Consider the following 24,573-nt stretch of genomic DNA (forward strand, 5'->3'; position numbering starts at 1 on the left):
TGAACTTACAACTTGGTCCCGTTGGGTCCTTATGTGTCTCTTCACCTTCCGACTTGAAAAGAAAGCATTAGCCCCATTGAGCAGCGTGCTAAAACAACATCATTTCTGCACACAAAATGTAAAGAAAACAAGTCCTAATTACCAAAAACAAGGGAGATTAAATATGGTGTAATTCCAAGTGTCTTTTTTTCTGTATGGGAAATCTGATTAGACTGGATTAAAGTAACCTGGTATTTCATCTACAGTACATCTGCAGTGTTGTGATCCACAGGATCTTTGTTAGGCTTGACCACATCTTCTCCTGGTCCTATAGTGTCCTTGAAATATTGATATTGTGGCTCCACCGCATGTGACCATAAAGCTGTGTCTTTCATCTATCAGTAAGGTTACCATTTCAGACAGTAGTTATGGTGTTGGGTCTGTACTGTATTAAGCTCAGGCCTAGAGCAGCACAACCTGGCTACAGACTTTTTTTTTTTTTTTTTTTTTTTTTAAGAAGAAGAACTAGGTTAAGCCTTGGAAAGAATTATGCAGTGGGTTAAACTGGCTTTTTAAGTACCACAGCCTCATGACAGAATATAGTCCTACCTTTGTCTAATGGCATGAACCTCATGTGGGCTGATGTTGATGTTAGAGACGGGACCCGAGCTAAGCGAGGCCCTGTATTTCAGTGCATTATTAGCAGCAGCAGACCACCCTCAGAGCTCAGACGAATAAAAATCCCATTTCCTCTCTGCCCATTGGTGGTATTAAGAGTTGCCTGAGTGCCAATGAAAAAAGCCACTCTGTGTGTGAGCAGTTAAAGCTCTCTCAGCGCAACGAGGGTGAGGCCTTCCTTTTGTATGCATCACCCCAGCCAGCTTGATCGATTCACTGTTTGCTCTGTCTTGTCTAAGTGCGAGCTCACACTGCCTACTCCGCCCACAGAAAATAATTCAAACTTCGACCAGTGCAACCTGCTTCCCACTAGGCTTCCCCAGCACACATAAACAAATGTATACATGTACAGTGAGTCCACAAACAGTTTGTCTTTCAGCCTAAGGGAGCTGGACAGCCCAGGCGTGAATCCATGAATTCCTCATAACACAATCGGTTGGCTGATCAATAATTCAATTCTATCTGTGAGCAAGCATGTCTGGATCCAATCTCACCTGCACCTCCCTCGGCCTCTTAACAAGGTGGGTGTTGTGTCCTTGAGCTGGGCTCAGTTTATGTCTGTGTGTCCTTGTGTGTGCTGATTAGTTTGCTTTAGTCAGTTCTTCGTCCGTGCTTGTTCTAGTCCATTGTTGTGTATCCACTTCCTCTGTGCATGCATGAACACGCATGAGAGCCCTTGGCCTTTGTGGATTACAAAGCGCTCATTATTTCAACTGTGTACATCTCTTGTGTCTTTGTGTTCACAGCAGTGTGGATGTGAAAGTCCATCTACAGTTGGCAAAGTTTGTGTGTGTGTCTGAACTTATGCGTGAATCGTGATCTGCCTCTCCCTCCAGGCGGCTAGACGAATCAAAGGCATGGATCTCATTAAAAGGTATAGAGCCTGTGGAGAGGTCAGCGGCTAAGTTCTCTGATTAGTGGGCTCCAGCAGACTACCTTGGTGGTGTGTGTTTGTGTATGTGTGTGTTGTGTGGGGGGGGTGGGGAGGGTCCCCCTCATCGACATGCCTCTCCTCCTTCTCCAGCCCACGTCTGGGGGGCAGTGTGCCCAACACTGTTTCTCACCGCAGTTCTCAGCCCCATCTGACAGGGTCAAGGACAACACACTGGGCCACGGATTTACAAGTCCTCGTCGTCTAGCCCTCTCTATTTCCCCTTCTTTCTATCGTGGCCTAATGGGCTGCCTACTTCCCGTTCTGTTTTTATCCCTCTTTGAGTGTTTTATCAAAGGCCACATTCAGTTTCCATCCCAGTGACAGCCTCTCTCGCTGCACATCAAGCTGCAACTATCGCCCTACAAGCAGCTTTCTGGTTCGTTAGTAACTCGTTCAGGGCCCGGACTCCTATCAAAGCCAGCAACCATGAACTAGGGATGACTTTCAGCCAAGGGCAAAGTGTCTGTGTGTGACTGTGAGTTAGAGAGACAGGACGCTTCTGAAGGTTGCCTGACTTTGGACAGTTTCTCTCTTTCCTCTGAATGGTCTTTCTCTTTACTCTCGCTGTCTCGTCCCCTGTGTGCCTCTCAGTTTAATGCCCTTCCAGATAAAACAACGCCAGTAAACTTCCTCTTTGTTTCTCTCTCCCCTTTTCCCGCTGATAACCACACTATCTAAATGTAGGCCCTGGCAGCACTCCCTGTCTATTCACTTCCCCCATTCCACCGTCCCCTCCCCTCCCTCTCTCCTGGAATGTTAGTGTGTATTGTATGTAATCTGAAGATGGGGGGGGGGTATTTTCCTTTTCTTTTCCGGGGCCGCCAGAGGAGGAGGCAGCAGAAGCGATTGTGGGTAGAGGGGACTGGCGTATCTGCTGACTGTCACTTCCATTAAGTGTGCTGTCCTCAACTGCCTCCCCTATATGCCCAGACCAGACTCTCGGTAAGCCAAGGTCCCCTTTTGTTCATTGTCCAACCTTTCTAAGCCACAAACCCTTCAGTCCACAGATATGCTGTAGTATATACAGGCTACTTTCTGTCAACTTTTTCTACGTTAGGATTTAGATCACTTTAGGCTTATTTTTGTTGCTGTACTGAGTTTTTCAGAGTTGAGGTTATCTATCTATCTATCTATCTATCTATCTAGACAAGTTATTGCGTTAACTCATTAATTAATTAATGCTGACAATTATTTTATTGCGCATTAACACAGTTTTTATTTTTTTTATTATTGTAAAAGTCTGTTGCTCACAGGCTTTTATTTTGTAAAAGTCTGTGCTGACTGCTGCTGCACTTACAGGAACTGGAAAAGAAAAGGATTGGCGGATAAACAAACCAACAAACATGGAGAATTGTACGGAACTTTTACATGGCCATTTTCATTTTAAAGTTCTTCCAGACGGCGTAGTCGACAGAACCAAAGTTATTTGTAACCACTGCAAAGTTGAATTTTCTTATAACCAGAGTACTTCCAGTCTGAAATATCACCTAAATGCAATACACACCGTTGATACCAGCAAATCATTCAACGAAACAAACAGTGGCGTGTCGGCAGACTACGTTAGATGCAGCGTGTGGGAGAAGTATAGATAAACAATGGCAAGAGAAGCTAACAAATGCCATAGCAAAGTGGATAGTTACAGACTGCAGGATATATATAACAAACAGGATAACATGAATGCCCTGGCAGTGGCAATAAACTTTAATTTTGTATTTGCTTTGATTACATTGTTTAAGGTGAGATTTACACCAAATATGTTATTTATCTGCTACTGTATCAACAAAATGCTGATGTTAAGTGTTTGCAGAACAAATGTTATGGCACTTTTGTTCATTTGGCAGAACATTTAAAATAAAATTGCACTATACACTACTTTTGAATTCATTGGATTTTGCATAGAACAATGTGATTAATTGCGATTAATGAGGGAAATCATGTGATTAAGATATATGTATGTAGGTATATGTGTTTATGTGTGTGTGTGTATATATATATATATATATATATATATATATATATATATATATATATATATATATATATATATATATATATATATATATATATATATATATATAATCTGTTGGTGTAAGGTTTTGGCATAAATTTCCCCCGAGAGCAGAGAGGGATGAAATTACAATAGTCCACACACTGCTTCATAGCTTCCGCTGCCTCTCTCCGTTCCCAGTCTCTGTCCCTCTCCGGCTCAATCAATTAATAAAGCTTGACATTTATTGGAGAAAACAAATAAAAATGCTTGGTTTGTGGATTGTCTCGTGTGCAAACCGCTCTCCCATTTTTGTGTTTGTTTACATATCATTGAACGTCCTGATCCCCCGACAACAGCGCTGCCAAAAACATAGGCCTCAAAGGAATTCAGTTTAACGCTGTGCAAGTGCCTTTTCTAAAGGGCAGTGCTGTGCCTCTGGTTGTCGAAGTCTGTTTAGCAGAATAATCAGTGCTTTAATTAACAAAAGTGGGTTCAGAATATCAATTATAGTTTTTCTTTATCTGTAGTCATGTCACACCCAAGAAACAATTATGACTGATTGTGAGTTTCTATTGTCTCTTGCTGGTGATGATTAGTTACTTTGCTTATAAATTACACTTTATTTTCCATAAATAGCTTCCTCTCCTGCCCTTTGCTCTCATTTGTGATTTCTTTTTCTGTTTTTGTATTAATGAGTGGCCTTAAGCTCCCCCTTCCCTCAAATCATGAGTTTGCGAGTCAGTCTTTAAGTGTGTTCTGTTGAAGAGAGAGGGCAGTGTTTTTTTTTTTTTTTTTTTTTTTTTTTTTATTCAGAGAGCCTTAGGACACCGCTAGCATTTTCTCTCAGTCTCATCCCAGTCCAGACACGCTCCTCGTTCTGGTATGACAAACATCTCCACGGCGCTCGCTCAAACTAGAGCTGAGCCTTGATGGCACACAATCACCTCCATGCACACACACTTCATTCGGTCACACTTTCATACACATTCACAGTCTAACTCTTTCCCCCCCCATTTCTCTTTATCTTTCTCTCATTGGCAAACACCCTCACACAAACACTCTCTCAACTCTACCGCAAGGTTCAGCATGCCAGGCTCTGGGATTCCTTTTTTTCCCTGGCTGGGGTAATGACATGGTTGTGGCCCTCACTGCGGTCGCTGTGAAACAACAGATCCACTTCACAACCGCACCTTTCTGTGTGTTTATGTGGGATGATGGAGTGTGTGTGTTCATCTGGAGGTGTGCCATCACCCTTAGCCTCCTGAAGCAAGCAATGAACAATGTTTTGTTTCACCTCTTCTTTTTCCTATTTCATCCCTTATTTTCCGCCCGTCTGATTGAAACAGTCCGCATGTTTTGGAAATAATTTGTCATGCTTGATTGTCACTGAGACATGACCAGAGTTTGGATCTCTTCCAGGTACTGCAGATTTTTTTTTTTTTTTTTTTTGCATTTTCCGGTTGGCCCGTCCAGAGTTGGAAATGGGTGCACTGGAGCCAATTATAGCAATAGGTTTTGTGCGCAGTAAGCGTAGCGTGGCGGTAGTGGGTGTGATGGGTTTTTAATGGAACTGAGCCTCAGTCACAGATGTAAAGGCTTGTTGTTTTGGGTGATTACAATGGTCAGTATGTGATAGGTGTGCTTGCAGAGGACAGTCCACTTGGATCTGTGTCTGATTGTTAAGATCAAGCACCACTCAAAGCCAGATGGTCTCCCACCAGTATTTTAACAGATTTATAATTAAAAGGAAACTCATATTGTCAAGGTTTTGCAAAACACAAAACAGAATAAAAGGCCTGTGCTGTTGGGGTTACATGCCTCCATTTGTTAGTTACATTGCTCATAAGCTTTATTTGGTAATTATATCCAAGCACAAAGTGGAAGAGAATTAAATAACTTGAGTTTTCATATCCAACGCTCATAATTGATGCACTTGTCATTTCCTTATTCACAGTGGAGATTGAAAGCAAAAACTCGTCCCCTGGAAAGTATTCTTAGGATGTTATCTCCTGAGAAATGAAACCGTCCCTTCTTCTCTTCTTTGGAGTCGGTGTGTGATTCAGCTTATGGCTAGGAGCTGTACCGTAAATTATATGGCGAGTGCCATTAGCTAGATCTTTGTCTGTTTGTACTGCTGGGCCTTCCTGATAGCTTAAGTGTTTTCTGCTTATTAACCATACTGTCGTATGCTCTTTTGTAAGGATGCACATTAATCTAAATGCATGCAAGTACATTAAAATTCTTTACAGCAGCATGCATTGAATCACAAGAGGCTTGATCAGCTAAGAAAGGAATAAGAGAATGTCAGTGCACTAGGGTTTGCTTAGCTCAGTGTAGACTATCGAAGAAGTTATTTGTATTCGTGCTGCCTTGCGATCCTCTGCCCTGTCTGCAGTAGCCAATCTGGACAGGGGGTTGTTATCAGAGGGCCTGAATGAAACAGCTGCCTAGCACTCTTCACCACGGCTCTGTTCAAGTCCTTCTACGCCTTTTGAAAATGTTGTGTTCTGCCTGTTGTGTCAGACACTGCTCGCTAATGGCTCCTGGCTCTGATCCAAACTTATCCCACATTCTGAACCTGGCTTTGGTTGCATCAGGCCCGTCACAACTAGGAGACTTACCTGGATCATGCCAGCCAGCAACAAGCCTCTGCTGGGGAAACAGTTCTCCACAGTCGTTGAGGCATATGGAGGATAAGCCCTACCCCACGGACTGCTCCAAGAGGGCATGGCTAGCACCTGCCACTGCTAACGCACTAATATTTAGCGACGAGAGGGTTTCAGCAAAGCCCTGTGGGTAAGCCACACTGGATTGTTCACTTCACAAACTAGCCTAGTCACATTGAAATGGCTTTTTGTTACTGTTTTGGCTCTGCTCTCTCCCTGCCCTTGACTCCGGGAGCTACTATTTAAATCAAGTGCACGTACAGACTTGTCAACTCCATGTAGCCACTAGTAGCTAGCCTAAGTGCATCACCCTTATCTGTGATGTCACTTGCTTCGTCCCCTGTTCATGCTTGTCTGAGCCAGGTCATATGCTACCCCCCCACCCTCTCTTTAGACCTGTCTGTTTGGCTGTAATGCAGCATAAGCCTTTTGTTGAGAAGGGCATTAGCCTATATTTGTGGGCATGGGTGCTTTGTCATCCAGACCTGGGAATGGCTGCTCCAGATGGGTGATTAGTCACTACTGTGTGTATGTGTTTTTGAGAGACTGTGAGAGACCTAACTGGTGTGAGACCGACAGCCTAAATGAAGATGAAACACGGGCACCTGTATTGTTTCATGTCATGCGCTTCTGTACATGTTTGTGTGCACAGATGTGTGCTTCTGTGCGTTTATCATCTAATAGCCACCATCCCCTCCCTCCCCTGTACTCCAATCCCCAATGCAATCTCATCTCAAGCTCCGACTCGACTAGCTGGGCTTCCATCAGCGATTTGGAGTGTAGCTCTCATGCCCGTAGGCTGCTGTAATGATAGCTTTTGCAAAAAGCCCAGCTGTTTGCTCACAAAGTATGAGAATGAAAGGTGGAGAGGAGGAGGAAGAGGAAGAAGAGGACGAAAGTGTCACCAGTCCTCTTTTGTACAGCTGCAGTCTCATACAATTTCACTGAGCAGACTTAACAAAAGCAAGAACACGTGCACCATGAAAGATTAATTGGTTGCTGTTAGCTCAAACTCTCATCACCTGCAGCGGAGAAGGTAGGGAATAAAGAAAAGAAACACGTTGCCTGGTGTCGGCGAGGATAACAAGACACAAGGGGTAAAGGCGTTTTTCTCTCTCTGGCCGCTGGCTGACAAAAAGTTTCCGAAGTTAACCGCACCAAAGTTAAATCGAAGCTGAGATGCTGTTGTTTTGTGTTCACCTGGTCTACTTAGCATGGTGGCGGCTCATCAGCTGGCACTGATTGCACTGTGGACATGGTTAACAGCCCATTTAGAGGTTGTGTGTGCATGTGTGCAAGCGTGCATAGAAATGAACAAGCATGTAACATTGTGTGTGTGTTTGGTACACTACTGTCCAGACACATCTGCCTGGCTTTAATTAGTTTTGCCTGGCACAGGGACCCAGCAGTCTCTCTGGTGTTTAATAACAGCCTCGACAGTGGGCATTTATCAAGGTCTGAAGAATACAGCTGAAGGATCGTGCATTCATTTGGCCAAAATCACTTAAAAGTTATTATCATCTTTTTTATTTTCTGAAGCTGGTTGCAAATAAGCTCCCCTGCATGCTGGGGCATGTTGAAACACAAATCCGTTCTGCTGCGCATATTTTGGCACCCTTTCAGTCCTCTCCTTTCATTTCCTCCCACTTTCTTCTTAATTTTCTTCTTTTGTCATTGTATTAATATGTCATGTGTCTGACCCAAATTTCCAGGCACTTGAATGCTTCCAGGGCTCTTCCTTTGCCTTGCCCCCCTGCTCTTTTTGATCAGAGCCATGGCAGAGCGACTGAGGCCATGTTTCGTTGTCCCCTCAATCAGAATCCGAAAGCATTCCTGAAGTGAAACCGACCCAGTCTCAAATGTCTCCCGATTGTATCTCTGTCCTCCCGTCTTTTGGCTACCGTGGTTTCAAATCAGGGCAGGAGATTTTCGCTGGGGAACCAACATGAGCTGACAGACACCCTCCTCTCCCTTCTTTCCTTCCTTCCCTTCACATCTGTGAATGTTACCTGACGAGACTCATTTGTCAACCCCCTCCCCAGCCCTTCTCTTTCCGTCTGCTTGCCCCAGCCACCTGATCCCTCCCTCCTGTTGTATCCGCCAGTGCCAACAGAGCTGAAGAGTCTTCTGTGTGTGTATTTGAGTGGGCGGGGAGTCTGAAGAGATGAAAACTAAACTGAGCAGAGCCGAGGTGCATACAGGTGCAGCTCATCTTGCTGCTCGAGGGATAGCTGTCAAAGTCTCTTCATTTTTGTCCTCTTCCTTCATGGCATCCCCACTGTGGCCTCTATAATGTCTCACTCTAGTCTTACCCAGGTCTAGCTAAGCACTCTTTCAGGGCAGGGTGGCCCCAAGAGGCGTAGTATCCACAGGGAGCATCCCTCCGGCTGTTGCTCCAGCTGTTGCTCTTCATCAGTCTTCAACTTTTATGCTTTTTGTATTGTATGGATATTGTTTTTGTTGTTATCGCTGACTTACTACAAGGACAATTTCCCCATAAGGGATAATAAAGATTTCTACTACCACTGTGATATATTGCATGCCAGAAGGGCCTAAAAAAGATGGTGAGTAATTCACAAGCAGCAGGAGCAGCAGCTAACTTTGCCCCCGAGCTCCTCTTGCAAGCAGAGTGAATGCAAATGGACTTTCTTTTTTAAATAAAGTAGAGTTCCCCAGCCGTAATAGTCTGCATGCCTAGCACAATGCAGCATAGTCCCATATCCCCTTATTTAATTCCACAGCAACTTCCTTTTTGGGTGGGATTGGTTGTCTGATTCATTCCTGTCAGCTCACTAGAGGAGATTGCTTTGATTTTGGGGCCGACTTGACCAGATTAAATAGAGTTGGTCTGGGCCGTGTGGACGGGTGGCTCCCAGCCATCGTCTCATTTGAGTTTCTCATTGTCGCTTGCAGCTCCCCTCCATTTTTGTTCTCTCCCCTTCCCTTTTGTTTGCCTCACGCTTCTGCTCAGTATCTGGCCAACGATTGATAAGACCCAATCCCTGACAATGCTTGGCGCACTGCACAGGATCGGTGGCGATGCAATGTGGCGAGTGTGTGTCTGTTCAGGCTTTAGGAGGGAGATGGGATGCGGCTCACGTCATTGTTTATCTACCTTTCCACTTCCAGATGGCACTCAGCAGAAAGAATGTGCTTCTTGACACTCTCTCTCCCTCTCCCTCTCTCTTTCCGCACTCCTTACTTTCCTCCATTTCTCCAGTGGCTCATTCTGGTATATGGACTTGCATCCAGAACATGCTGTGTGTGTGTGTGTGTGTGTGTGTGTGTGTGTGTGTGTGTGTGTGTGTGTGTGTGTGTGTGTGTGTGTGTGTGTGTGTGTGTACCTCTGAGACTGCTGCACTTTTCAGTCTCTTCATGAGTATTTCTGAATCACAATGCACGAGTGCTCCAGTGTGACAACACATTTGAAACACTTGACACATTTTTCTTCGAGGTCGTTGAATCATAAAAATTTCGGTTCAGGCAACAATTGACTTGATCGGCCCCAGTCCTCTTGGCTGTCTGGATTGATGGACGGTCAATTCCAGCAGCAGGAGATAACCACAGCGTGTCAGCCTCCACCAATCCAAACTCTTATCTGTGTCTGCCCACTGCCAGCATGCCACAAATGACCACAGGGACACACATTTCTCTTTATTGTTCCAAAGCCCTGAGGGATGTAATGTGTAGCATGCTAAATTTAGCTTTTGCAGGCTGCATCTTCATCTGGATTAACACATCCACATGAAGTGCACCTTCACCACAGGGGCACTTCAACTAACTCACCTCCGTGTTTTGGAAAGCGCATACACTTATGATAAGGCAGCGCTTTTGGATGTTTTTTTTTTTTTTTAGGTGCATTATGCTCTGTCTGAGGCGTCTGGCGATAAGCCTTTTCCTTTAGAGTCCTTACTTGACAATCTTTTACCGTAACATGTCAATAGTATCAGGTTTTCCCATGGCATGGCACACAGATAGATAGATAGATAGATAGATAGATAGATAGATAGATAGATAGATAGATAGATATATATATATATATATATATATATATATATATATATATATATATATATATATATATATATATATATATATATATATATATATATATATATATATATATATATGATGTCCTATTGCCTGCAAGTGTGTTCAAATAAGATTACTTCTCTTGAGTGTTTAGAGCAACAATGGACTTTGGATGAAAGTCTCCTTGTTTCTCGCATCCGCTCTGCTGGCTAAAGGTCTTTGAGGGGGTTATTTTCCCCAGAGTACACTGCGCTAATTGTGGCCTAATGGCGTGCTGTTAAAGCAAAGAGTGGAAAGAAGCAGCCGGTTGGGGAGGCTTGCTGCCTTTCCCGTGCAGGCTGATTACACTGTCTAGTTAATGCACAGTCCTCAGATACAAATGGAGGGTGGTTATTGCATCAGGAGAGACAGTCAGCCTGTCAAAATCGCCCTCTCTAACAGACGAGAGAGGGAGATAAAGAGAGATGGAGTAGAGTGAGAGAGAATATATTCTGGAGAGCCAATTTCACTGAGGAGATAGAAGCGTGGTAGTGCAATTATGAAATATAGCTTTCTGTTTCAATAATGATCTTTTCTCCACAGGCTATATATAGGCCAGTGTAAATGATTCAGAGAATGGTCCATAGTGTCGTATAGATGATGGCCTATGGATTCCTACGGAGGGCAAAGTCAGTTTCCAATGAGAAATTGTTTCTCGATGGCACTATGTTGAGCTAGAATGGTGGAAATGACAGCTGGGGACACTGGAGAAAGCAGTGTAGAGCACTTCACCACTACGCCTTTCCCAAGTTGTCGTCCTTATGCTACTGTTAGTCACTTCCAGTTTCTATACTTGGTATGTGTGTGTGGGAGTGCACGACTATGTGTATTTGTTGGAACTCTACAGAAGGAAAAACTTCTACTCTGGTCATATTTTTCTTTCACCGTAATTAATCATCAGAGGATCATATGATTGTTTCAGCCCAAGATTAATTTTCATTAAAAAAAAAATCCACTTCATTGCAACTTTTCCCTGCAAGTCACACATGAAGGCCCAGCAAAACATGGTCTCAGCACTGCTGCCAGTTGTGCCAAACACCCACTCTGGTTGCAGCACTGCTTACTATGCATCTGTCTGGATAGATACTCAGAGGTGGTACATGCCAGCCGCTCTCCCTGCAGCTGGGCTAAAAAGCTGTTGGGGCGGGGGGGGGGGTGGAACTAGGGTCAGGAACTGAAGAACTCCTTTCTGAACTAATAATATAAGAAACAGACATCAGTGGAATTTCAAAGCTGCTGTAAACCTGAACACATGACTGACTGAGTTAAAAGCATGACACAGGGACCTGAAATATTTATGCTTAACCACTTACCAGCAGCAATTACACATATGTATAAGGATGTTTACATGCACATAAGCACATCTACACTCAGAGTCATTAAAAGCTGGTCATCATGTTTGGGAGCCTGTTTTGTACCCGGCAGCACAGTGTATCTCTTTTGCATTTATGTAGATATAAACTCTCGACTGGACTATATCTTCATACTTGGGCTGCAACATAAAATTTGATTATTTTTATTAGTTTATTACTCAGACAATGGTGAAAAATCTAAATTGCAAGTGCTCAAAGACCAAAAGTAATGTTCATATTCATTCATTCATTCATTCATTCATTCATTCATCTATATTATTATAAATTGCCAGATTTACCTTACTAATTATATATGTAACATTTTTCGTAGGAGTGCATATTTTGTTGACTTACTGTTGATAAGTTTGTTATTTGTAGTATGCCTCTGGACTGGACTGTGAGGTTCTTGTTTTGTTTAAGTTCGGTCTTGTTGCCGTTGTTGTTGTAGCTATTCTCAGTTGAATTAGTTTAGATTTAGAGAATTGTTTTAAAAAATGCAATATGAGTAAATTCAATTCACTCACTCACACACACACACACACACACGCACACACACACACCCACACACACCACCGCACCCAGCAGTCGGTGAGGGGAGGCCCCCCTGTGGTGCCAGTGTACAGCCATGCCCGACTCAACACTTATTATCATGATTGCCTGCAAAAGGTGGCGGGACGCTGAGTCCATTCACTCTGCCAGACGGCTTCATAAATCGGCTGCCGATGGTTCCCAGTAGGCCCTCATCAGCGGCAGAGAGCAGCGAAGCGCCTCAGGACTTTGCTCTCTGAAGTGACAATAGTTTTTCTGCCGGGAGAAAAGAGAGTAGGGGAGGGTAGAAAAACAAGATGGCTGCCAAGCAATAGGCATCTGTTAAATGCCTCGTAGGGAGGTCATCCAGGAAGTAATGAGGTGAAACACTACAGTAGCTGTCAGTCAGGTTGGACATTGTTGGGTTATAATGAGTGCATATTGTAATTGGTAAGCACCTATATAACTAGGCAGCCTGGTTGAATGTAAACCACCTTCAGCCTCCTCCGCCGCCTGCCTCTTTTCCAGTAATCTGCATCATCCTTCATTCTTTTTTCCTCCTCATTGAGAACTAGGCAAGTAATGCTACCCATGGACCATTTCCCGAGCATAATCCAACATCTGTCTTGCAGACGTCTCTTGCTTTGGCATTAAAACCTTCATTTCCCTGCCCCTCCTTCCTCCTCCTCTTCCTCCACCTCCACCTCCTCTCCATCTTCCACCCCCCTCTAGTAGCCGTCACAGTCGCTGAACGATTTCCTCTCACTGTAAGGCTCCTCCGAGTCACTGTGGCAGTGTCAAACGAGGCTCCTATTTAAGCTCATTAAATGTTTCCAAGAGAATAGGAAATCAATGGTGCATACCGGTGCGCGAGAACTTTTCTCTTAATTTAATTCTCCCCCCACCCCCCTTATCTGTTTGCACATCTCTCTCTTTCTTTTTCTCCTATCATTCTTGCTTGGTCTTTCCAGCATGTCGTTCTCCTTTAAGCGAAGGTGGTGGTGGGTGAGGTGGGGTGTTGGGGGGGCAGAAACAGTTGCCTTCAGAAACCATTTCAAACTTGGATTTGTGACGGGCACCATGGTGCGAGGCTGTCCACGCTTTTCAGTGTTGTTTAGCCCTCATCACATGGAGGACAATCAACTTAAAAGTTTTGCTTACACTGTCCTCAGCCCCAGAGTTTCAGCTTTTGTTTTGGGCCAAGCTGTTAAAGGAACAGGTTTCGACTAGAACAGAATGCTGCCTTGAAAACATGTAGTAGGGAGTAAAACGTGGGGATGTTTTGGATTGAGATGACCCCGGTTTAAACATACTTCCCACCTCATGTGTCCTTCCCGTTTTGACTTTCACCCAACTTCTCCTATTTTGTCCATCTACCGTCTTTTGCTCATCAGAAGTTTTTCTTAGGTGTGTGTGTGTGTGTGTGTGTGTGTGTGTGTGTGTGTGTGTGTGTGTGTGCTTGCGCTTGTGAGTGTGTGTGCGCGTGCGCTTGCGCTTGCGCTTGTGAGTGTGTGTGCTTGTGAGTGTATGTCTGGCAGGGCTTTGTGCTGTTCTAAACTATGCCTGGGGGCTGGGCCTACACCTTCTCTGGAGCTCCTGTAATTGCTCTTTTGGGGCCTTGTCTCTGGCTCTGAGCCTGTCTCCATCACTCTCACTCTGGCTTTCTCCCTTGCTCTTTGGCCTCCCTTCTTTTTTGCACTCACTCCGACCTCCCCTCCCTGCATGGCTCATTATGGCTGATCCCCACCTGCGCAATTTGGGAATTCTCTTTACACACACACACACGCACACACACACACACACACACACACACACACAGAGCCACTCAGCAGTTTTCAGAGCTGCCTGCCTGTCGCTCGGATGGTTTGTGTGCTATCTGCTATAAAACAGCTTTGCTAATACTGTTTGGCCGAGAAATGGAAACAATAGTGCCGTCACATTTTTTCTCTCCAACTGGTGCAAACAGACAGTTTCTCATCTCGGTTCTGGCTGTCGGAGCACCATTTGTCATAAAACCCTGGCACTTCAACCCCAGCTCCTGTCTTTGTATACACTAGCCTCAGCCTCAGGCTCCTAACCACAGGCCTGGTCTTTTCCATTTCAGCCCTCCTTCCAGCCTGTCACCCAGCAGCCCCACCATGCCTGTTCCCAGGCTAGGGGGCTTACTTTGAAGGATAATGGATATGGCCAGTTGCAGCTGCTCAGTAGCAGGGCACTATCATAGGAGTTATCTAAGGGCCTGAGTGGCCTGTGATGAATGGCCGGGAGCTGTGTGTCTCCACCGATCAATAAGCCACTAGCACACAGATGAGGTAGATGCACCCTCACTCTCCATTCCTTCCCCCCCCCCCCCACCCCCCCATCCACACATACATCTCTCTCTCATAATCTCCCACTATGTTTGCGAACTTTCCCCTGCAATTCATGGCCTGAATTGGGTCATTGATCTTTTATCCTTGGCTTGTTTTAAATAAAGGGCCAGTATCTTTTCTCCACCCAAGCATGCAAGGTTTCTGACAGCACTTATTGCTAAACTGGCGGCAAAGCTTGCAAACATTGCTTTAGCCTGATCGAAGGCCGGTAATCGGAGAGGGAGAGCAGAGAAATCGAGGGAAAGAGAATATGAAGCTGCTACCAACCCCACCTTGGAGCATCACTGAGGTTTCCATCACAAGGCTGATGCAGACAGAGGTCCCATGTGGATATACACACTTATAATGCAGACAAACACACACGCATACACCAAACAGTCTTTCTGTCAGGGCTCATTGAGCGCACCCTGTCCCAAAGCACCCAAACAGCCCCACCCAATCTGCACTGAAATAGGATGCTGTCAGTTTACCCTCTCCTTTGTCTCATTGTTGTGCACACATGTATATGAGGTCTCTCCAGACCACCTAAGCGTGTATTTCTACCGCAGAACAACAGGTGTGTCATAGCTACTGTATGTGTTGGTTTTTGATCTGTTTTTCGCTCTGCTGGCGAGGGATTTGCGATGAAAAGAGCGGACTGAAAATATCTCTCTCTCTCTCTCTGTCTCCCCTCCAGGGACTTTTGGTAGTCTGTATCTTCCTTTCTTCCTCCTCGTCTCCCCCCCCTTCGCTCCTCTCCCCCTCTAGGTCTGATTTTTCCCTCTGATCTGCCGTTGTCTCTGTCACAAAGAGCAGATTCTCAGCCTGGTAATTGCATGTCTGCTCGCCACCACACCTGTTGCTGTCAGTGCAGTTGTGTGGGAGAGAGGGGGGGGAGCTACGCCCTCTGGCCTCAACGACTCTGACCCCCTCACCGCCACCTTTTGCTGCAGGTGTAAACCCACAGGAAGGGGAGTGTAATATGGCGAGTGTGTGGAATGGGCTGCTGCCACAGTTGATTGTGTTTTATCTGTAACCTTGAGCTTCACCTCTAGCACGTGTTTTCGTGCAAATGCATGTGTCTTCGCAAACCTGGCCAGTGCTGATGTTTTATACTCTCTTTCTCCCTCTCTCTCTCCCTAATCCTCTCCTTCCCCTCTCATATCTCCCCTTTATCCAGAGCCCAGGCCCTTAATGAAGCTGGGGGTCAGCAGTAGTGTGCGGCTAATTGGCCAAATTTGCCTTGGGCTCGGGCTGCCTGTGATTGAAGTGTCCAGTGAGGGCCCACCGTGCAGCCGCCGCTGCACCCTGCTTTGTTCCACTCCAGCAGCCAAGACGCTCACTGCACCCCTGTCTGCCTCTCCCTAGTGAGTAGCACCTGAGGTCATTCTATTTTCACTTACACTCCCAATACGTTGTCCAGTTTTCTTTCAACTTGTATTATTTTTACGCAATGAGAGTCCCCAAGCTCTGACTTTTTTCGAAATCACTTGTCCCGCATGTCATTCCATGTTTTTCTTATTAACATTTTTCTTTTGTGCCTCATTTTTCAAAGCCTGTGTATCCTCTTTCCCTATCTGTATTTTTCTTTTTTATTGCTAGACTTTCATTCCCACACTTGGTCCCAGCATTTTCTCACTTTCCTTGGCTTGTACCACCCTCACACTGTTTCTCTTCACTTGCCACAGTGAAATTCGGGCAATTACTACGGTCCCCCATTGGCCAGCTGCCAGAAAAACAACTTCCAAACCCTATTTCTCTCACGATGGGCCCAACAGTCCCAGCCCTGGCCAAGCTGTATCACACTGTTCTGAGTTAATAGGAGGGGTTGGAGGTGATGGCATGGGGTGGGGTGTCTCTAATTAGTTGAGCCTCCACTTTCTACTCGTTAAGGCAGTCCTGGCTCTCATTGTTTGGCTGTCAGTACAAGAGTAGAGGTAGAAAGGCGATAGTGAGCTCTAGGGAAAGGACTGAGCAGATAGGTTTTGCAGAGGGAAGGGAGTGAGACAATAGCTGTGCTACCCAGCAGATAGCTGACTGTCTCACCTGGGAGCTACACAGGCAAGGGTCAGCCCCCAAGTGCCACAGTACACAAATGAAAACAATTTTTGTTATTGCGCTCACAGAAGTGGAACATTGCTGGCTAGCAAATGGCCAACACAGTGTGTTTGTGTGTCAGGAAACAATAGTCCAATTATAAGTCAAGTATTGGCCTACAAGTTAGGATAAGTTATAGTCTGTCATAACTTTATTTGCACACCACTAGGTTTCTATGCTTGTTTATTAAAGGCTGCAAGTAATTACATTTGCTCTGATGCTCATTAAATGAAGATCCCCAGCAATTAACTGCTGCTATAATCGTTTTATATAGACAGCTGTAAAAGCTTCTGCTGTTCATACTTCACATAAGAGTGGAGAAACGACCATGTTTTACCATGATTCACTCAGTCGATGAGATGAATGAAAAGGTGAGGAATATTAACATACGCATTTACACATAATATACTATATTTGGGTTTATCCACTGTTCCATCCCTTTTTTCGAAACGGTTTCTGTGGTGTACTTTAAAACCCAAAGCTGCCACAAAGCCTCAGGACTTGCTGGTTTCTTAGTGTGCCACACTCGTCCATCTGCGAAGGGCTTAGCTTGACAGACAACTCCTTTTCTCACTCATCTTCTCCATAATCAGCTACTTGCTTAGGCCATAACTCTTGTGCTCCACTTTCCATCACATATCCTCTAGTCCTGCATGCCTGCCAGCCTGCCCGCCGGTGTTAAATATATACAAAATATGGCTCATTTGAAATGTAGTCTACCCCAGGTGGTTGTTCTAGCTGTGCTGAATTAATAGAAGTCGGATGCAGAGATGCTTTTCTTTCAAAGTACTTAAGCTACACATGTGACCCAAAACACAGCGCATAAAAAATTCACACGTCTTATTTTTAGCGTTTTGTTCACTGTTTTTATCCCTTTGTTGTTCCCACGCTTCATCTCACATCCCAGAAGATGGTGTACATGTCATGGTAATGACATGCTTTTTGGTAGCCATGAGGATTAGGAGGTGTCAATCATTTCCCCCATGAGGCTTTGCCTTGGCACAACCCCGGAGCAAAGAGGTACTTGGGGATGAATGAATTTGGATGCACAAGAGCAAACAAATCCCTTGTTTTTGTCGTCCTTTTTTGTATCCGTTTGTGTGACACTGACCTTTCTATGTGCTGTATTACTTTTAGATACTTTGAACATTAATAAATGCAGTCAACTATACAGCTCCACACTCTTGTGTGAGGTACTCATTTAGTTTATTTTTTAAATGTGCTTCTTTGAAAGATATAGCAAAAATAGGTAAACAGAACTAGATAACGGATAGCAATACTTTTGACACATCATTTTTCAAAGAGGAAGCCCATTCAAAATATTGTTTTGAAAAAGGCTATTGGCAGTTTTTGAAGGTAGTTCAGGTTAATCAAGTGAGGAGAAAGCTGTCCAACATCAAAAATCCTTTCTATGCATCCCTGGAGATGAGAATGAATAATTCATTTGTCATGCTAAATCAAAGTGATGATCATAACTTTAATATCTGTGATCTATGGAAACTCTGAAATTGGTTTGTCAAATGACAATGTCTCATGTAGTCTAAATTGCTATGATAACGTCATTGTGGAAGAAAATGCACATGCTTAAAACTGTCATTGTCATGCTGTGTTTCTTATTTTTTCTCATGAACCATGAGAGAGTAATTTCTGTTTTATCTGCAGTGATACATGTATAATTCAATCCCAGGCTTTACAAATTCATTATCATCACAGCAAGTTATTGCAGTGCTGGCATTAAAACTAGCACATACAGAATGTGTAAAGGTGGTTAAAAATGCTGCTAGGCTAGCCCCCCTGCAGACATACCTGCCAGATAATAAACTTAAATCACCGCAGGCCAACACAGACACGAGGCCGTCATCAACAGCCCAGGTTTGGTTGTGCTCTTTGAACACGGTAAATGCCATGTCCTTGCGGTACCAAAATAATATAAAACACCTTGTTCCTGACTCATCACCCCTCCTCCTACGAGCTCCCCCAACTCCAACATGGTGCTGAAGCCCTCCAGTTTTCCATCGCCCCCTGTGAATATCCAAGCTGTCGGGGCTGACTGGGCTGAATGTTTTCTTGCCAGGGCACAGTTGGAACAGATCCGGCCTCCGGGCCACATATACTGCTCCACTCTAGCCCCTGCAAACAAAGCCTGCCCTGCGCAGCTGTCATCTAAATACTAAGCGCTTTGGAGCACTACCGTATATTCCTTTTGTGGATACTTTTTTTTTTTTTTTTTTTCTGAGAAGAATTGTCCTTTTGGAATTGTTGAGCATGAGCTGCTGTTTGAGCATGTTTTGTGATTCATTGAATTTGCACTTATTATCAATAGAGTGAGTAATTTGTTAATCAACAAGGTGTATAATTGCAGAAAACTATATAGGTGATGCAGGTGTGTTTTGTGTAGTTCCCCTATTTAAAGGAGTATGAGCTTTTCTTTGCTCAGAGGCATACTTTTTTGGAGCAACAAAGTGTTGTTATGGTTATCTTTCAGATAATAGTAGAAGTCCTGTCTGCCAAGTTAATCGCCCATCTGCACCCTTGGGGGGCTGAGAAATGTGATCGTCAGGCTTTACGGGAACATAAGCTAAACAGCCAGGCCCACTTTAAGGGGAGGCACATTGAGAGACAGACTCCAGACGAGCCTCTTAAACAGTTTCATATCAAATCCACAGACATACAAATCTCCACAATGATCTGCCAAGTTCCTGCAGAATTCACTGGAGCAGGGATAGCAGAATTTCACACCCCCGCCCGAGCCCCCGCTCCCCTCCTCTCAGCCATCACTGGACGACGCTTGGCAGCAGAGGGTGATGGGAAACATCTGCGAAAGTCTGTGTGTGTTAGTACGGATGGTTGAATGCACTCACCAGATAAAGAACTGTTTTTATGAATTTTGTTGTATTATTTTTGGAGGAATCACACATGGCAGCAGACGAGTCAATTACTCCAACATAAATCTCACAGAGGAATGAATGAAATATGAATGTAGATACAACATGCAAACTGTTTTAGTAGTTAAAGGCTCCAGGGCTGATGTTTTTAGAATCAATTCTGCAGCCCTGTTGGCAGATAAACGAGCAGGAGCAAATGGGTAAAGAAAAGATGATAATGCACTTCCTTTTTAGCTAAATTACTTCCTGTGGCTGGCAAAGAGGAAGCAAAGGCATCCCCCTATTGGCCTAATTTTCCTATTTTTACTCCTTTTTCTTTGCGCAAACAATGTTGTGTTTGCATGCTGACTATATATTGTCAGGAAAAAACTACGAGGCAATGCAGCAAGTCCTCTGGATGCTCCTCTGCAGCTGCCAGAGATGTGACTGCTCAGAGTCACTGAAGTCTCTTTTATTTGGGTGTGCTGAGCATTATAAATAATGAAATGGAGCCAGTAATTGGTGGTTCTTGGTAATTAGGACCAAGCTGTCAGCTACCAAAGTTGCAGTCTGATGGTGCTGCAGCAAGGGCAGTAATTACTATTATCTATGGGGGTTGTTGACACAACAATAATCCCATTCTTAAACCGGGTAAGGGGGCTTATGTTTGCAGTCCCCATTTCCATCCACAATAATGCAGCTGACATAAATCTTTAAGTATTTATATTAATGTCCATCAAGTAGCTAACACCAAACCATTATTGTAAACGGAGAGGGACACCCCCTGGCCTTGAATTATCTGCTTGGTGACTATGGCAAGAGCTCGTCCATATTTTTCATTAGTCAAACAGTTAGACGTATACCCTGCTGCAAGCGGCGTGACGCCCAACCATGAACCGCATTATCTACCATCTCAGCAGGTTTTCTAATACCCCTGTAATCCTGTCATTTCATTCATGGATACAGCCTGGGTTATTCTGGGCCTGGAGCATATCTGCCCACCTGTCTCTGCTCCTCTGTGTGAGAGATTGGATTCCCCAACTCCCGTCCTGCTTCGTCTTGCCACACACACACAGTAGCACACATGTTCCTGCCTGAGTGTTCGCTCATCTCTTGTCAGATCCCCATAGTGTAAATGGGCTGGTCAGACCTGATGATATATAGGGTAGAGGACAATGGCACCGTATACCGTGTAGGGGATGATTCCTAGTTGCGGATAATAACTCGCCCTTGCTGAAGTGAAATTCTGCTCATCTGGCTCAAGACTTACAAGCACAGCATTTGCCCCGTGAGATGAAGACAGTGAATGACCTCAAAAGCAGAGTACCCAGGTGACATTTCCTCTTCCTCCTATCATGCAAAGTAATGAATCTGCCGGAGACTCGCATGACGTGCGCAAGAAAGTGAGGAGCGTGATTATTAGTTGAGTGGAAGGGGGCAGCTTGGGATGTGAGGGTAAGTAAAGGGTAGACAAGTTGCTGTTTTCACCTATACAGTAGCACACAACATGCAAATCGGCTTTGTGGCCTTGTTGCTTGAGGCCTGATGGACATTTAAACATATTGTGAGGCATAGAAAATGGCCTTTTCAGTAGCTTATTTATAGTGAAGACCTATTCATTTGATTATAATAAAACATCCATTACATTCTGAGTGAACAGCTTGGGGAGGTGAGGCCAGCAGAGTGCAGCTCAATGTAATAACAATTGTGCGTCTGCCCTAAATGAGCCAAGGAAAAGAGCGGGTTCCTGTAGATATTGGTTTCCTTTGTAGGGGTGCTCAGATCTGGCGATATGCTTTGTGAGGAGTAATAAAGAAATATATCCGTTTTTATTGTGCCTTGGCGACAGTGTTATGTTTAGAACTAGTATAAAGAGCTGGAACATGGCGTAAAATGATATTATGGTCCATTAGGTGGGGCCCGAGCTAAGCGTCGCTAGCGGTAAGTGAGGACTGGGGGTAATGGGGCCGCGGCGTATTGTCTGTGATCTGCTCTTTCACTTCTCACTGATTGAATCGTCTACATCACTGGCACTCCATCTCCTGGGGAACCGGAGTAGACGAGGTGATTTTGGCTGAAGACATCACTCAGTCAAACCTGGGAGATAAGAGAATTGGGTGAAGGAATTGGAAGAAAGGCGTTCTGTAAAATGTAAAGAAAAAGGTGACGTTCAGGAATTATTCCTAGATGGTGTGAATGAACTGATCCCAAGGTGTATCAGTGTTTCATTTTGCAATAGAAATATTCTTGTTCTTTATTGCTACACATAGGGTCTCTTGCAACAAAACAACAATAAACATGGTTTACTTTAGTTAGATTTCTGATTGAGAACAGAGGAAAATACATCTGTTCTCCTGCTCTCTTCTCACTTGGTTTAGGCCTGCTTATGCTGCTGTACAGCTTTAACCAATGCTCTTAAGCCCGGGACACACAGGGCCGAAAATCGTCTGTTGGATAGTCTGGGGAGGTCAGTGACTCGAATCTGTTCGGTATGTCCCGTGCCGTTGTCAGTCTGGAGGGCTGTCGGCGTTCATTTTTGCCGACCTGACATGTTCAGTCGGCGGCAGGGCAGTCGGGACTCACCCGGAAATGGCGAGTGGAATGAGCGTGACTAGAGTCTCTCAAAATCTGACAAAAATCTTTTAAACTGACCTTTGTGGAGCTGAAATGAAGACAGATTCAGAAACTGCATGGCCTATTTCTCGCTTAAAATGTTTTCAGAAATATGTTTCAGTGAACTATTTTAGTACAATATGAGATCGTATTCTGAACGGCTGCCATGACAGTCTGGCTTTGAATTTCCGGGGAAAACAAACCCATGTGACGTGTTCGTCCAATCAGCTGCCGGTTTAAATTTCTTGGGCAACAATACAGAGTAGCGCCGCCTGCTGTTATGGAGGCGTCTCGTCTCTTTGGTGTGTTCTGTGGCACTTTTTGGACCAACACGGGGAGACTGATCATTTCGACTGGCTTTTCTGTTGACGATCAGCCGTCTGGCTGGTGTGTCCTGGCTATAGGTTCTTAGTCTCCTGACCTTCTGTATGTCTGGTTGGATCTACACAGAGCTGGCCCTGTACTGCTGGGAATTTCCCCAGTGAATATCAATGGAAGGGGTCAGGATCATATTAAGGTGCTGTTCAGTCTGGCAGAACCTTTAACATGCCCTTCCCTTAGGACCCACTCCCACTCAACCTACTGTAAGGAGGGGTCTGCAATGGTTGAGAAGCAAGAAATTAGCATACCTAGCTTGAGGCTCGTCTGCAACCAGAACCCGCCTGTAAATTCAGCTTCACCTCTAGTCCTTGTCAACCTACACCCTTCCAGTGTTGAATAGGCGAGACATTGTGTTGAGCGGCATAGTTTATCTGCTCTCCTGCGGAGCCAGCATGGGGGCTCGGGAAGTAATCCGAACCAAGCAGGCAAAGAATTCCAGGCATCCTGAATGAAACCAGATGTGTGTTTTTGTTCACTTTGTCTCGTGCATGCTTTTGGTGACTTGCACATAAGACACAGAGGCATACGTGAATGTGCTTCTGGGTGCATGCTCACACACATGCATCAAATAACAAAACTTCTGCAGGGCAGTCTGGCTTTTATAACAGAAGTAGATGATATGATAAGGAAATGGGATCGGCCAGAAATTGCCAATGCAGTCAAGTTTATGTTTGCGTGGCCCTTCCTCCCACACACGGATTACCACTCAGATTGTGTTGCTCCTACATGTTTGTACATGTCAGGCTGTTTTTACCCAGAGATGAGCAACACACATCTCCATCAGCATGTCTTAGATTGCCACGTCTGAATTGCCCAATTCTTTCTTTTTATTGTTACATTTTGTGATAATCATCTTTAGAGCCGAATCGAAACCTACGAGGAGGGATAACACAAAAATGTGTTAGAGACTGTATTCTATTGATTTATATTTGCATGCACAAAAGCAAATTACTACATCTGGGATGCCTAAATAAAATTGAATTATTGTTGTTAATTATACCCGCTACAATATATCAATATGTCTGCCAAGAAAAGGTATACAGGTATTTACACGATTGCCGTCTGACAACCATTTGTTCTGTGTTGTGTTGTTTGTTTTAAATTCTCTGTCAAAATGAAAGTGTTAAAAAATGGTTAACATCACCAGCTGGTTTCTGGCATTACACCCACATTGCATAAGTGTTGACCCCCAGGCCGTGGCTAAGGCACTTAGATGGTTCCGCCAGCAATACACAAAGGCTTTTCAATCTATTCCACGTCCAAAGACTTGTTTCTCCTTATTGGCCCTGCTATATCATCAAAGGAAGGGGTGTTCATTGGCCGGGGTTATTGCTGGCAGGAATGAGCGACTAAGTGTGTGCGTGCTTGTTGCATTAACATGTAGGACCGTATCAGCCATCACCACAGGAAATGACCAGCCGTTTGCTTTGAAGTCCCAGCAGAGTTTTTCATTATTTGTACTATCTCCAGAGACACGAGTAGACAGACCCGCCCCCCCCCCCACTCAGATCCTTGCCACCAAATGCTTGTTAGAATGCAGAACAAGCGTCTATTAGCATAGAGTATGGGAGTGCTGGTCGCCACAGGGCACAAACCCCACCACCACCCCCTCACTTCTACACACCACACTTGCCTGAAAAGGCTGAGAGGGCACGTGTAATTGCATTTTCTTCCCCCTGTGCAGAAACTCAAACCCAAGATAAAGGCAATGCTAAGATTCCCCAACCCTGGCCTATCCTTCCACTTCCTCTTTCTCAGTTATTCCCACTTGCCTCACCGCTCACCTCCACCCCCTTCAAACCTCCACTTCCTCTCCTAACGCTCCTAGCATGTCAAAATGTGTGGCGTGCGGAGATGAAATTAATTGGATCACAGCGTAGAAGTGTTCAGCCCCCCATGGCGTGCCGCTGTGTGAGGTAGGATTGGCACACACGCAGAACTTGCTGCAAGACCAAGAGTTGCTTTGCTGCCGGTTTGTGCCAAACGGTCTTTTCTCTAGTGGTTCATACAATATATATGTACAACTTTCAGAGCAGGGAGGCAGATGTGTTGTTTATCTGCCAGTAGGG

The 24,573-nt window shown here is 44.7% G+C and overlaps 1 protein-coding gene across 5 annotated transcripts in view; it reads left to right on the top strand.

Moving 5' to 3' along the window:
* The window catches only part of plxnb2b (plexin b2b), a 119,210-nt gene that overhangs the window by 9,927 nt on the left and 84,710 nt on the right, over positions 1 to 24,573 (top strand). For 4 of the 5 annotated variants that reach the window (XM_028584437.1, XM_028584436.1, XM_028584439.1 and 1 more), the window contains one exon: positions 15,730 to 15,916. The exons of the other annotated variant lie outside the window; for it this stretch is intronic. The gene's annotated coding sequence lies outside the window, so the exon portion shown is untranslated. The remainder of the gene's footprint in view (positions 1 to 15,729; positions 15,917 to 24,573) is intronic. 5 annotated transcript variants of the gene reach the window in all.

Source organism: Perca flavescens, chromosome 8 (genome assembly GCF_004354835.1).
Source record: "Perca flavescens isolate YP-PL-M2 chromosome 8, PFLA_1.0, whole genome shotgun sequence".
Classification (NCBI taxonomy): Eukaryota; Metazoa; Chordata; class Actinopteri; order Perciformes; family Percidae; genus Perca; species Perca flavescens.